This window comes from Trachypithecus francoisi, unplaced genomic scaffold (genome assembly GCF_009764315.1).
Source record: "Trachypithecus francoisi isolate TF-2019V2 unplaced genomic scaffold, Tfra_2.0 Lachesis_group14, whole genome shotgun sequence".
Classification (NCBI taxonomy): Eukaryota; Metazoa; Chordata; class Mammalia; order Primates; family Cercopithecidae; genus Trachypithecus; species Trachypithecus francoisi.
The window spans coordinates 11165236-11180266 of NW_022681459.1; the positions used below are offsets into that span (position 1 = coordinate 11165236).

General features: G+C 33.1%; 1 long non-coding RNA gene across 1 annotated transcript in view; it reads left to right on the forward strand.

Moving 5' to 3' along the window:
* The window catches only part of LOC117096673, a 39005-nt gene that overhangs the window by 12599 nt on the left and 11375 nt on the right, over nt 1-15031 (forward strand). Inside the window, exon 2 of the long non-coding RNA XR_004442582.1 lies at nt 6557-6699. This is a non-coding gene — a long non-coding RNA (uncharacterized LOC117096673). The remainder of the gene's footprint in view (nt 1-6556; nt 6700-15031) is intronic.

Below are 15031 nucleotides of genomic sequence, written 5' to 3' on the forward strand. Positions count from 1 at the left end.
ATGTCTTCTTTTGAGAAGTATCTGTTTATGCCCTTTGCCCAATTTTAATGGGGTTGTTTGTTTTCATAAATTTGTTTAAGCTCCTTATAGATGCTGAATATTAGACCTTTGTCAGATGCATATTTTACAAAATTTTTCTCCCATTCTGTAGTTTGTCTCTTTACTCTGTTAATAGTTTATTTTGCTGTGCAGAAGCTCCTTAGTTTAATCAGATCCCATTGTCAATTTTTGCTTTTGTTGCAGTTACTTTTGGATTCTCATCATTTTTTTCCCATAGATTTAGATTTGAACCTGACAACAATTTGTCTCAATGTAAGATTGTATTGTAATATAGGTCTGCTGCTGATGAATTATTCTAGCTTTTAAATGTCTGGAAATGTCTGTAATTCACCTTTAGTTTTGAAAACTATTTATGCTTAGTATAGAATTTTAGGGTGACAGTTTGAATTTTTGTTGTGAGGCTAGAAATATGTGTTCTAGTTTCTTTTAAAGAGATGGCAAGCTTGCAGATGTTTTCAAGCCACCAGGGTAGATTGCAATATAGTAGAAAGTGTGTGTGTGTGTGTGAGTGTGTGTATGTGGAAGAGATTCACTAAAGTTTAGCTTAAGTAAAATCATAAGAAAGTAATGGAACTTACCTTTGTCATTAAAGTGATCAATAGTTCACTGAGCACGAGAGAGATTAAGGCCTGATTTAATTTTTTTTTCTAATTTTGAAAATGAGAAGCCTCTCCAGGCGTGGTGGCTCACACCTGTAATCCTCGCACTTTGGGAAGCCAAGTGCGGATCATCCAAAGTCGGGAGTTCGAGACCAGGCTGACCTACGTGGAGAAATCCCATCTCTATTAAAAATACAAAATTAGCTGGGTGTGGTGGCAGGTGCCTGTAGTCCTAGCTACTCGAGAGGCTGAGTCAGGAGAATCGCTAGAACCCAGGAGGCGAAGGTTGTGATGAACTGAGATCGCACCAGTGCACTCCAGCCTAAGTAATAAGAGCAAGACTCCATCTCAAAAAAAAAAAGAGAGAGAAAAAAAAGAACGAAAATGAGAGACCTCAACTTAATATAGTATAAGCGTATATTTACATCAGAGGGGAGTACTCCGATAACCCAAGTGTGAGTGAGTGCTCCTTCTATTTTGTGTTCTAGATGATTCACTGACTTTAGTTTTGGATCCTGATTTATAAATCAATTTAAGATGTAAATCTCTCGCTGGATGCCAAATGTGCCGTATTTCTGATGATATTGCTTAAGAAAAGATGTGAATAGTATAACTCAGGAGCAGACAATTTGCAGAAGTAATCAGCCCCTTCATAATCACCACAGGATGTCATCAACTCTCCAATTTAAAGTCAACTCTGAAGAGGGGAGGAGAAGAAAAATCTCCCTCGAGTATCTGAGTTTACCTAAAGATACTGTCAATTTGTTTTATGTTGCTGTAACTGAATACCTGAGACTGGGTAATTTACAAAGAATAGAAATATGTTTCTTACAGTTGTGGAGACTGGAAAACCCCATGTCGAAGGGCCACATCTGATGATGGCCTTCTTGCAGTGGAGACTCCCTGCAGAGTCTTGAGGCAGGGCAGGATATCACATGGCGAGAGGGCTCAGGACAGAAAAACTGGCTTTTATAACAGATCCACTGTTGTGCTAACTAACCCACTCCCCTGATAACTTATTACTCTTTTAATCCATCAATATATAAATGGACTAATCCATTCCTGAGGGTAGAGCACTCATAACCTGACCACCTCCCAAAGGTGCCACCTCCTGCACTGGGGAACAAGTTTCCGAAACACAAACTTTTGGTAGATATTAAGTTGGTGCAAAAGTAGTTGTGGTTTCTGTCATCACTTTCAATGACAAAAACACAATTACTTTTGTACCAACATAATGCATTCAAACTATATCAGATGCTTAAGATTACATTTTCTTTTTCCAGGTGGAAATGAAGCTCAAAATAATCACTAGATTTATAGAAAAAAAATTTCTAATCTTAGCATACATGAGATTTTCTACTGAAAATCTTATTTTAGAAATATTAACATAAATATTTTTTATTTAGAGAATAAATATTTGAAAAGGAATGATGTTTCTTACAAGTAAAAATGAACATTTTAGAACAGTTATGAGTTTTTTTAACAGCATTTGTAAAAAATAGTGTTTTATATTTCTGAACCAGGACTTATAATGCCAGACAAGAAGATTTCTAACAAAGGGTATCCGAATTTCACATGAATTTTGTGAAGGGTGCGTTGTGAAAGAAAGGGATCCTGACAAGACCAGGAAGACTTCAAATGAAGATTTGACTAGAGAGGAAATAAAAACTAAGATGAGGAAGGACATTGGGTGTAAAGAAAGAAAAAGAATGAAAAGATTTTTGCATTTAGATAATCTTCAAGGATCTTCCTATAAGAGAGCTAATCATTTCATCTGACTTTCATAAAGCCACTTGGCTTTTGTTTTAATACATAAAGAATGTTTCAATAAATTGTATAGATCAGTGTTTAGCATGTGTTTTTAATTTTTTTCCTACCAAGATAGCTTTTAAGATTTTTTCCCCTGAGTTAACTCTGCTAATGAGATTTAATGCCACAAATGTACTATATGTTCATTTTATCTACTTTGTATTTTTATAATAAAAATTTTAAGATTTTTTTTTTACCACCTCCAAAAATCTACTGAGGTCATATTGTCCCCCATTAAGAATGAATACTAGTAGTCAATAATTTTATTTTTATGGTTGTTACTTTGTGCATTTTTTACTTTCAGTGTATTTTGAAGATAATCATTTTGAGAAAATAATTAAATATAGATCAAATCATGTTAGTTTTGTTAAAGATTACAAAAATATGCTCTAATGATTGCAGCTCAGCTGAAAATTAAGAAAGTGCTTTTATTTGCAGAGCTACTTGGAACTTAATGATGGATGAAATGCACACAAAATAAAGTATTATTATAAAGTAATAAAATGTTCTTAGATTTAAGACTCCTTCAAGGATAAATTTCACCTCTGGCCTTACTGAGAACTCATTTTGCTGAAAATGACCACAGGTGGTCTCTGATCCTAGTATCCCTATTCACTCAATTAACCACCTGTGTAATCTTGTTCATGTCACTTAACCTTAGGGTGACTGTAAAGATTTTTATCTAAGTATGAACACTCTTGAAAATGCAAGTGGGTCATTTCTACTATTTTTGGTAATATTAGCTTATTGTGGGACTGAGCACATAAGTAAGTTTGTACACCGCCATCAGAAAACTAAATTACACTAATTATTCTCTCATAGGCTCTCTAGTCTATTAATTGTAATTTGTGTCCACATATATTCTAATCCAAAACAGAGAACCAACTGGCCAAAGGGCACCCAAGTTGACCCAGCTTAACAAGTATTGTTTTCATTTTAAATGAATAAAATAACTTCTGATTTTATATCAGTTTCTACAATGCTTGATTGCTAAATGTTCATTTCCAAGTAGTGTCTGATTCAATTCATGTTGTTGTTGTTTGTTTTTTGAGATGGATTTTCGCTCTTGTTGCCCACACTGGAGTGCAATGGCACGATCTCGGCTCACCACAACCTCTGCCTCCCCGGTTCAAGCGATTCTCCTGCCTCAGCCTCTCGAGTCACTGAGATTACAGGCATGTGCCACCATACCTGGCTAATTTTGTATTTTTAGTAGAGACAGGATTTCTCCATGTTGGTCAGGCTGGCCTTGACCTGAGATGATCCACCGGCCTTGGCCCCCTAAAGTGTTGGGATTATAGGCGTGAGCCACTGCGCCTGGCCTCCTGTGTGTTTTTAAATTATGTGACTGGGGAACAGAATTTGAACCATGTTTAACTTACCAAATCACTTATCCAGTCTCAAGATTAATGGCATCCTTCTATGAAACTTCCATTGAAAACATTCGAAGTTTGCCTCGCAATTCTTTCTAAGTGTTACGCCTTTCTGTTCTGTTATTCTGTTATTAATGATATAAGCCTAAGTATGGTATCAGTGTGTAGCTCATTACTATGAATCAAGGCTAACATCCTAAACATCAGGAATGGATTATCTTTTCAACATCCCTATTTCTCTAGAGTCCTGCAAAAACTGTGGGATAAGTGAATGTATCAATCACAGATAAAAATTTAAGGTGAAGTAAAACATTTGTATTTAAATAAAAACCCTAGTAAAAAATTGAATGACTGTGTTTGTAAACCTCAGAAATTATTTTTTAAATCATTAGAATCACACTCTCTGAATCTTATAGTTAACCAAGTCTTCATGACATAACCAAGAAGTTGAGAAATACACTTTAAAATATCACTAGGAAAGACTGCTGGCTTCCCCATTGGGCTTTCTGTGCTGTGCAGAAATAAGTAAACTAAATCTTATTTGAACACACCTAGAGTAAATAAGACTCTATTTGAAAGTAGGAATATGGTACACAAAACAAAACAAATAGTTCAAAAACCGAGTTTCAGGATGTACACACGTGAAGCTGACTTTCAAAGACCTCTTGGATTCGTAGGTCCTCTTTTTGTCTTATTTATCACATTGTTTAATTCTTACTCATTATGTATATACTGTCCTAGAAAGTGAAGAAAATGACAGCTTCCAATATCTATAAATGATGATTATTGCAATTGCAGAGAAATGGAAGGACATCATTATTTCCAGTAAAAAAATTTCTATGGAAGATTTTTAATAGCCTAAATTACTTGAATCTCTACTACAAGACAAGTAAATGAACTGTGGCTGAAGAACAGGGATTGCAAAAGCATTGCCAAGCCAATGTAAAGAGCTTGATATGCTGATTGGTGCAAATTAAATTCAGTGCCTATACCTGGAGCAAAAGAGGTTAATGGTCAAAAGTCTGTACAAACTTAGTTGCTACCATTCACGTGATTTTGGAATAAGGTGAAATGCTCATCCAAGAAAATAGAGATCCTGAGCAAAGAACAACATAATTGTCCATTTTACCTTTTTTTTTTGAAATGGAGTCTTGCTCTGTCACCCAGGCTAGAGTGAGGCGGCACGATCTCGGCTCACTGCAACCTCCCCTTCCCGGGTTCAACTGATTATCCTGCCTCAGTTTCTCCAGTAACTGGGATTACAGGTGCCCATCATTGCACCTGGCTAACTTTTGTATTTTCAGTAGAGATGAGGTTTCACCATCTTGGGGAGGCTGGTGTGAAACTCCTAATCTCATGATCCACCCACCTCGGCCTCCCAAAGTGCTGGGATTACTGGTGTGAGCCACTGCACCAGGCCAATTTTACCTCTTAACAGTTAAAATTGTACCAGGACCAGGTATATATTATTTACATTAAGCAGAATTTGTTTATATTTATAATTTAATTGATTTTAATTATCTCTGGAGTTATGCAAGTCAAGTTTTTATAATATTCAAAATATTCCAAAAATAGATGTCTAAACATTTGATTCAGTTAACATTATACTCTAGCAAGTTCTTTCAAATATATATATATGTCATTCTGATTTGCAATATATGTATGATAATATGATATAAATAATTGAACAAGAAAGTAAAGAATGAAATGGACTAATTAAATTTACATAACAGATGACATTATGGTTCTATTATTTTTTAGCTAACATTTTATCTTTAGTAAAGATGTAAAATGTCATTTCCAAGATCTTATTAAGTGAACACACCTCTCACATCAGAAGGAATTTTTTTGCCTTTCATTTGTGGTGCTTATTGTTTATTTTAAATTCTAGTCTAGCAACTGTTAGGAAATTCCTCTCATTTTCTTCGTAAATTCAAAATATGATGCTTGGGAACTCATAGTTCAGAAGTGGTTTAGGTCGGTTATCGAAGTTTACATTCTTCCAGTGATAATATTTAAGTATTATCTACTAGATACATAGCTAATACTTAGGAAATACCGGAAACTTAGATAATATTAGATACCTACCTAATAGTTAGATACTATCTACTAGGTAAAATACAAAGGAAAATTTCAACACTCAACACAATTTTATCTATTTTTAACACAATAACACTGTGAACTCTGTCTGGTATTTAAGATAAAGAGTGGTGTATATTTTACTGATTAACCAATAACCATATTTAATAAAACCATTTATAGCTGTTGAAACTTTGCTGCATCTTAGTAATCACCTTTTTTCATTATTATTAATTTTTTTATATCCAAGTCATTATCCAGCCAATTGAGCTTTAATATAAGAAAATATCCTTGTTTTATTTTCTGGGAGCATGATCCCCTCTCCATTTTTGACCAGCTTTCCCACATTCCAGATACTGTGCTCACAGATATATTTTAAAACCTGAGGATGTAATGTAACTTGGTTACAGAAAACAATATACTAAGAGAGTTAAATAATCTCTATTACATTATTCCCTGAATAGATTTTTGAATTATTTTTTTGCAGTGAAACTTGTTATAGATTAAATTGTGTCATCCCAAAAGATCTTGAAGTGTGTATTCCCTGTACCTGTGCATATAACCTTTTATGGAAACAGGATCTTTGCAGCTAATGAAGATAACCAACCCAATGTCACTGGTGTCCTTCTGAAACAGACAAACTTGGACACAGAGACAGACACGAAAGGGGGAAGAATGTCAAGACACACAGAGAAAAACAAGAATAAGCCAAGCAATGCCAGAAGCTACCAGAATGTGGAAAAGGCCTGGACCAGATTCTCCCTCACCATCCTCAGAAGGTACTAATCCTACCTACACCTTGATTTCAGACTTCCAGCCTTCAGAACAATAAAACAATGCATTTTTCTATTGTTTAAGTTACCCAGTATGTGCCACTTAGTTATGACAGTCCCAGGAATCTAATACAATCCTCCTTTGAGATTCCAGATTTTTGTCACCTCTATATAGATTTAATGTAATTGAATGTGTTTATCACAGTGTATATTTCTTCAGATATGACACCATCCTGTAAAATATAAATAACTTATACAACATAAATGACATCATGCTAAGCGTTTTATTCTCTATTTTGCCCATTTTATTATTTTTCATTGAGTTTTTTATTGCTTATGGCTATTTCAGAATGAGTAGACATTTTGGAAATTATCTTTTTCTTATTAAAACATTGTAATATATGCAGAAATCCTTATTAAAATTTGGAGGTTTCTAGCCATTTTCCTTTAGAGTTCAGCGAATTTAGTTAGTTCTTTACCTTCCTATTATCTTCCATTTAATTAAAAGATTTTATACTATCGTTAATTTTATAAATTTTGGTTCATTTTAAAAATTCAGAGAATGCTCAATATAAATTCAATATTATAGCAATATTCTGGGAAGTAGAAAACACATCTCTTATTTCTATTACTATGAAGACAAGTAATTTATAGTTGACCACATATTAAAACTCCCATAGGTACTTCATGGGATGGAAAAAATATAAAATAGATAAATGACAAAAAGGTAATTATTATATAAAATTTTAATCAAATGTAATAGCAAATAGTAGGAACTAACCAGTCATTTTGTTTTAAAAACCTAAGTGATGCCAATATCTACAAGTCTTTAGTAATTTTTCTCCTTTTTGTCACAAAACTTCTGATGCCTTTTGAATGCTGCAAAACTATTCAAGTGAATTTCTTTCCTATTTGTATTAACAGTATTGCTTCTTTTTAAAGAAATGATTCCATCACATTCTCCGAGTACATTTTTCAACTTATATTCAACTTATTCTCTAATGATTAAAAAATACTGCAGTATATTTATACTTTCTAAATAAATTTAGCATTTAAGCAATCTTTAGAATTTAAATATTAATACAGCTTGTTATTCCATTGATTCTTGCTAAGTGCTACTGTACCTCCTAGTAAGTCAATCAAAAGCATTTATGAATTATAATATACTAATACCAGAATTGTGGCTACTTTACAGAAATCCCATCACTAGCTCAGGCTAGCTTACTTATCATACTATGTTTAGTCATAATTTTTACTTATTTCTCAACAATTTCACTAAGGAATAATTTATGTACAGTCAATTTTATCCATTGAAACTGTACAACTCAGTATCCTGTGGTAATTTTATAAACCTCTGCAATCACCTTAATGATCAAAATCCAGTGCATTTCTGTCACTCTTCCCTTTTCCATGAATTCTGCACACCATTTTGCAATGCATCTCTTCCACAATCCTTGTACTCGGGCAATGGCTGACTTGCTTCTTGTCACTATAGGTTAATTGCATTCTCCGTGTACTATTTTGTGTCTGGTTTCCTTTATTCCACATAATTTAAGGATTCATCCATGCTGTGATGGGTATCAGTAGTCTGTTTCTTTTCATTGCTGAGAAGTATTCCATTGAAAGGACATAATGTGTTTTATTCATCTGTTTATGTGTTCATGAACATTTTGGCTTTTTCCCATATTTTGCTATTGTAAATTTTGCTGCTATTAATACTCATGTATATGTCTTTGTGTGGACATATGTTTTCATTTATTTTGGGTAAGTATCTAGGAGTAGAAAGGCTATATCATGTGGTAGGAGTATATTTAAATTACTTAAGAATCTGACAAACCTTTAGCAAAGTGGTTGTTCAATTTCGTGTTGCTACTAATGTATGAACATTTCAGTTGCTCACAATATTTGTGATCATTCTAGAGTGATCTTTTTGGTAGAATCTTGTTTTTGGTTTTAATTTAAATACTTCTTATTTTAATTTTTGCTGAGGATTGTTTTTGGTGCTTAATGGACAGCTTTGCATTTGTTTTATCTAGAGCCTGTTGAAATTGCCTATTTTAGTCAGTTGTTTTCCATTTTATGAATGAATTGTAAAAGTCCTTTGTATATTCTGCTTCTGAGTTATTTATTAGATATCTGTGTTGAAAATATTTTCCCATTATGTATCTTGCGTTTTTATTTTCTTAAATTTGTCTAGCAGTTTTATTGTTTTAGCTTTTTCATTGATGATTATGATACATTTTGAGTTAATGTTGTATAGGATGTGAAAGGAAGGTCAATGTTCTTTTTATTTCACATAGATAGATCCTATGAAGATATAGAGTTATCCAAAAAGTATGTTCAGAAATGTTTTCTTTTCCCTTTAACTGGCACCTTTGTTGAAAAACAATTGGCCATTTTGTGTGAGTCCATTTCTATATTCTGTATTGTGTTCTGGATATTATGATGTCTTGATTACTGGAACACTACTGCAAGTAGTAAATCCTCCAATATCTTTCTTCATTCAAAAATTTGCTCTAGGTAGCTGTATTATCACTTACATCCAAAACAACCTATTTTTTTTTTTAGTATTGCTTTGAATCTGTTATCAATTGATCACTTTTGTGGAAATTGCCATTTTAATTATATTAAATATTTCAATCCATGAACGTGGTTTATTTCCTCATTTCTTTGGGACTTCTTCAATTTCTATCAACAATACTGTGCAGTTTTCAGTTCAAGATCTTTTATGTCCTTTATTCAATATAAACCAAAATATTATATGTTGCCATAATTGTAAATACAATTTTTAAAAATGATTCCATGACATATAATGGAATGTTATTTGCATCCACCTATATAATTCACTGAAACCTACAGTGTGCAGCCTGCATGGTACAGAAAGGACTACAGGCTTTGTAGTCTGACAGATTTAACTCAATTCTGAAAAGTATTATGTGTACATTTTATTCAACTCTAAAATTATTATGATGATAATATGTGATTCAGTTAATTGTGAGGATTAAAGCAGATTTCATAGTATATAAAGAACACCACTATATTTTATATCTCTAAATGCAATTACAGAAAATCTTTCCTTTATAACTTTCAGAGTATATAAATGCACTTTCTTTTTCTATTTCATGAAACAACTCTCAACCCTGCCAACACACTTTCTCTTTTCACACCCTATATATGCTTTCTTATCACTGTTAGAAAAAAATCAGAACACTATCCAAAAAGCTGGAGAAATACTCCCTTTGGTCTTTGATTCATATATAATACATTTTTTTCCAACTTCATTTCTACTGCAGATATTCTAAGCAAATATTTTAAAATAATTTTAAAAATTTGATTTTAATGCCAGTAGATTATGAAACCAAGAAGTATAAAAGACAAATCATAATACATACGATAGAAACTAAACCCTAGCCCTTTACATCAATTGTTGATAAGAAAAATAAAACATTCTTACTGATTTTATAAATGGTGTTCTTTGAAGCAACAATGAATTGAACCATTAAAAAGGAAACACTCCATTAAACTGAAAAACAAACAGTAAATGTGAAAACCAATATCCAAGGAAAACACGTTTTCTAACCCCTGCTTTTATGCCTCCTTTTTTGCCTTTGATGGATGATGAAAAGCTGAATTGTAAATATAAACAACACAGAGATCACAATGCTAGCATATCAATCTATTTTGCATACCAGAAGAGGATACAAATAAAATAAATATAATATATGAGATGCTGCCCAAATGCAAAATGGGAAGACTGAGACAAGCAATATCATTGAGTCTATTATTATGCAACTAACTCCTTTTCTAGTGGCAAATGAGACATTTGTTTTATAATTATTCCATTCACTTAGCAAATGAATGCTAAAATATGATCTGAGGCTGGTCACAATATTTTATCATTAGTTTCTAAGCCTTTACTGGATTCTTCTTCAGCTTCTTCAAATCCTGGGCCGTGTGTGTGTGTGTGCGTGTGTGTGTGTGTGTCTGTGTGTGTCTGTGTGTGTCTGTGTGCATGCATTGGCTCCATGATAAATGGCCTTGGGTTTATTCAGGGCCCGCACCCTACTCAGGTCAGAGGCAATGAGATGAGAATTAAAGGAGTGTTCACCTACATCTGTGGGCTGCAGCTCACACTTGTGGGTACCAGTTTGTTCTTGCTCCGGCCATCCATATGTCTTATCTTCCTGTCCCAAATGCTTGTCCTATGATATTTGAGCTTTACCATAAATCAGGCAGGAAGACAACATCCTTACAGAGACTGCTTAACTGGCTCTCACAATTGCCTGTGGTTAAATCCCCCTACAAATCCCTTACTAAACTCTGCCTGAGACACCATACTTAGCTAATCATATCCAAGAAAATAAGCAATCATAAATAAATGTATAACTTTTTTCTATGTCATTATCGAATAGACCTTAAAACCCTTTATAATAATTAAATGATAATTCTTATGGGTATAAATCTATTAAGATGTAAAAGAAGGCAGAAATTGTTCTTCAGTAATGTAGACATTTTACAAAAATTGTATAAGGCCTGATACACATATGAATGGTAACTGTATCCAAAAAGTTAATAGTTCCATTTAACAGATTAACTAGAGCTTATTGACAAAGTCTTAAGAACCAAACTTTGAGTGGTCATAGAAAATATATATCTTTTCTTTTTGCTTTTCAAATAAAGTGTTATCCATTTCTTTCCTTCTTTTTCCCTGGAGAAAAAAAAAAACTGTTTTGATTTTATAGTGAAAATGTAAGGAGGCACGCTAGAAAACAATGATTTTTGACATGCTTTACTCTCAAGAAGAATTTAGACTTTAGTAGCACTGAATCTTATCAGAACTGTTCCCTGTAGAAGGTTAAACTATGAAATTGAGCCACGATTTTGAAACTCTAGGTTTGAGGAAATATGATATAAGGAAGCCTCTAAATATTCCTTTGCTAAGACGTACTTTTACTCTGTGTTAGTGTGTCCTTCACTAACTGAACCAAAAATAAAAACCCAGTAGAATAAACTGTTTCAGGTAAGAAGCTCTTCAACCACCTTTCAATACAGCTAAAGAAACTAACTAAGGTTATTCACTTATACCACTAATAAGTCAGTCCTAAAAACTTAGAAACTTGGCTCAACTTGGAAACTGTAGGAAAAGAAATGGATGAAAACCACAGAAGAGGGTTGTCTTCCTTTCTCTTCATTTCTCTCTTCAGCCTCTACACACGTAACCACACTGTTCTGAACTGCAGGATAAAATTCTTTTCCCAAAGTATAATAAAAAGTAGGCTAAAGTAACCCTCTAAAATGGAAGATTACTACTGAGAAAAGTATTGATCACAGGAGGAATGTATTTAATATGAGGAGGAAAAGGCATTAAATTTAGCCGGTTACATTAGTAAATTTAAGAGAGACAGTTCAGTTAAACCATGCCTTGAAAGTAAAACATACAAAAAGGAAATCAAAGATGTGCAGTGGATTTTATTCTTTTAATGACAATAATAAAGATCATCAGGGGACGATTCCTATTCAGAACAAATAAAGTGTCTCAATCAAAATTGTACTGTACATAGCAGATTTCCCTGTTGTCTTGAAATCAGAACCCTCAAGGTAAATTTTTAGCATTGCAGTGACAACGTGCATGTGAATTAGATAAGCACTACTTCGGATCAAAAACGCAAGTTCATTGTAGCACGTTAAAAATCATTCAAATAAATTGAAGGATATGCTATGTTTAAGAATGAAAAGGGTCAATAATGGCAAAATATCAATTATCCAGAAATAAATCTGTAATCCAAGCATTTCAAACAATGGTACCTGATAAACTGGTTTGGAATATCTTCAAAAGCTTACAGCGGAGGTAACATGGTAATTATTTTAAAAAGGAGACAATATTTTGCAAACTGACATTGGAGCAGGACTAATATGTAGACATCAATGGAGCAAAATAGATACTTCCGTATAAACCAAAGTCTCTGACACGTTGCTAAAGAATATAAATCACATTCAATATTAATTGATAAAAACGTGTTCTTCAAGAACCAGTATTGCCCAAATTCCATTTCCATATAAAAAATTATTACTCACCTTATATCATAAGAATAAATTATAAAGAAATACTAATAAAAAAAGAGGAAAATAAGAGGCATATTTTTAAAACACGGTACATGCCTAAAATATTAGAAAACATTCTAAAAAGTTCAATCAGAAAAGGACAGATGCATTTATATCATAATGTAATATAAACCATATAAAAATTTGTAGCAGAAATTAACAACTTATGAAAAATACTTCTGTCATCTAAAATAATCACTGCTTTAATGTCCAGAACATAAAGTCAATTATAAATCAAAAAGAAGTTGATAAACAAATTAGTAGAAATTACAAGTTATATAATTAAAATATCTGACACGGACTTAGCTTTAACAATAAGGCAGATGTTGCGTTTTAAATTCTATCTTATTATCGATTGTTATTATATCTTGTTATATCAACTGAGCTATTCCTCACACTGATACTATGAGGTAAGTACTGTTATTATCCCCATTGTTTGGGACACCTCTGGCACCACATACAATTGTTCTGTTCCATGCTTGTTTATGTCAGCCCTTGCTAAGGCATCCACTTTTGTGTCAAGAGACTTTTCAAGTCTCACTAACACTGTTGCAACCCAATAGTGCCATACCTGAGGCCGTGGTTTGTACTTTTTTCCCATCAGTTCTCCCTGATGTTTAGGTATGCTACAGCTGCAGGAATGCTGTAGTCACAGCTGTGCAACCTCTACATGTGAGCACCTTACTGATGTGCATTCAGTGGAGGCACAGCACTGGGTAAATGCTTTTCTTGTTCCAGGAACTACAGGTAGACAAGTAGCAAAATCACTAAGAAAAGGGGATGTGTGGAATAAAATGAAAGTCAGGATGAGAAACCAGGATGTGCACGGTTTTTGTAAGACTATAAAAAATGTAGATCTTTAGACTAAAAGCAATGGGAAGCACAAAGATAGTCTGAAGTTCCTTGGTGACATTATCAGGTTTGTGTTTTTCTAGAGATGATATTATTTGGATGGAGAACACACGAGGGAGATTTAGGGAAGGAAGCATGAACACTGATTTAGGGAGAAAAAATATTGAACTAAATAATATAATAGAGTAAATAGAAGAATAATAATGTGTTGGATGAGAGCAAAATCAGTTGAAATGGAGGAAACTGACAGATTCAGATGAAGATACTACTCAAAACAATACAAGTATACCTAGATATAGATAAATAGATCATAGATGGTTAGACAGCTTCATAATGGAACTACCAATTAATGTTATTAATAAACCTGTATTTTGTTTGTTTTCTATAAATTATTTGAATAAAATAGTCTTTAATGATATTAATTATATAAAACCATAATGTTCATAATGTCTATTTGAACGGCAAACTGTGATTTCTAGTGAAAAATTACCAAAATTTAAGGGCAAAACACTATCGTATTTCCAAACAATACAATTTCTCATGTCTGAGGCAAAACAAGCAAAATTATGGCAGAAATTAACAATGTTCTGTTACAAATATACTTTAAAAATACATCTTCCATGACTAAACTGCTTCTCAGTAACCAGAATGTTTTTATGACAAATGAAAATCATTGGCATGCTTTAGGGCAGTGTCTAACCAAGCTCACTAAAGTGCTATATTTTAAAAAGCATTGCTCAATAAAATCTTTCCCAGTGTACTATTCTGTTGTGGGATGTCACTGTGAAACTTTTTTTCAGTTATGTGATAATATCTTGCTTCAAGACATTTTTTGGAATAACTCAGAAATTCTGTTTAACAAGTAAGTCCTACTAAATAGTTTTTAGGCAAAAATTATGCATTACAATACTTTTAAAATATTTTATTAATAAAATAGCTATGTCAACAATTTAGAAAGATATTTCTCCCCATTCACTGGGATAAGATGGCCACCTCCCACTGTGAAATGTTAAAAGACAGGAAAGCTGGAAAGGAGGATTATTTTTCAAAATGGCACACATGATCACCAGGGCCATTTTCATGTCAGATTCAGTGGTACTGAAACATGTTCACCTTCCTGGGTGGGAAAACATATACTGTGAAATTTTACTAAGAATTTCTACTCTACTGCCTTTATTTCTAACACACAGGCATTAATTGGACAGGCTGTTTACATTCAGAATGTAGCTATAGTAAATGTAAGCTTGAGGCTTACAGAATCAATTCTAGTACATCATGTCTATACAGAGAAAAAAATACTGCATGGATGGGTACAATCTAGGCACACACACACATGCACGCACAAACACACACATGCTTCTTGCTAAGTTTGAAATATTCACAG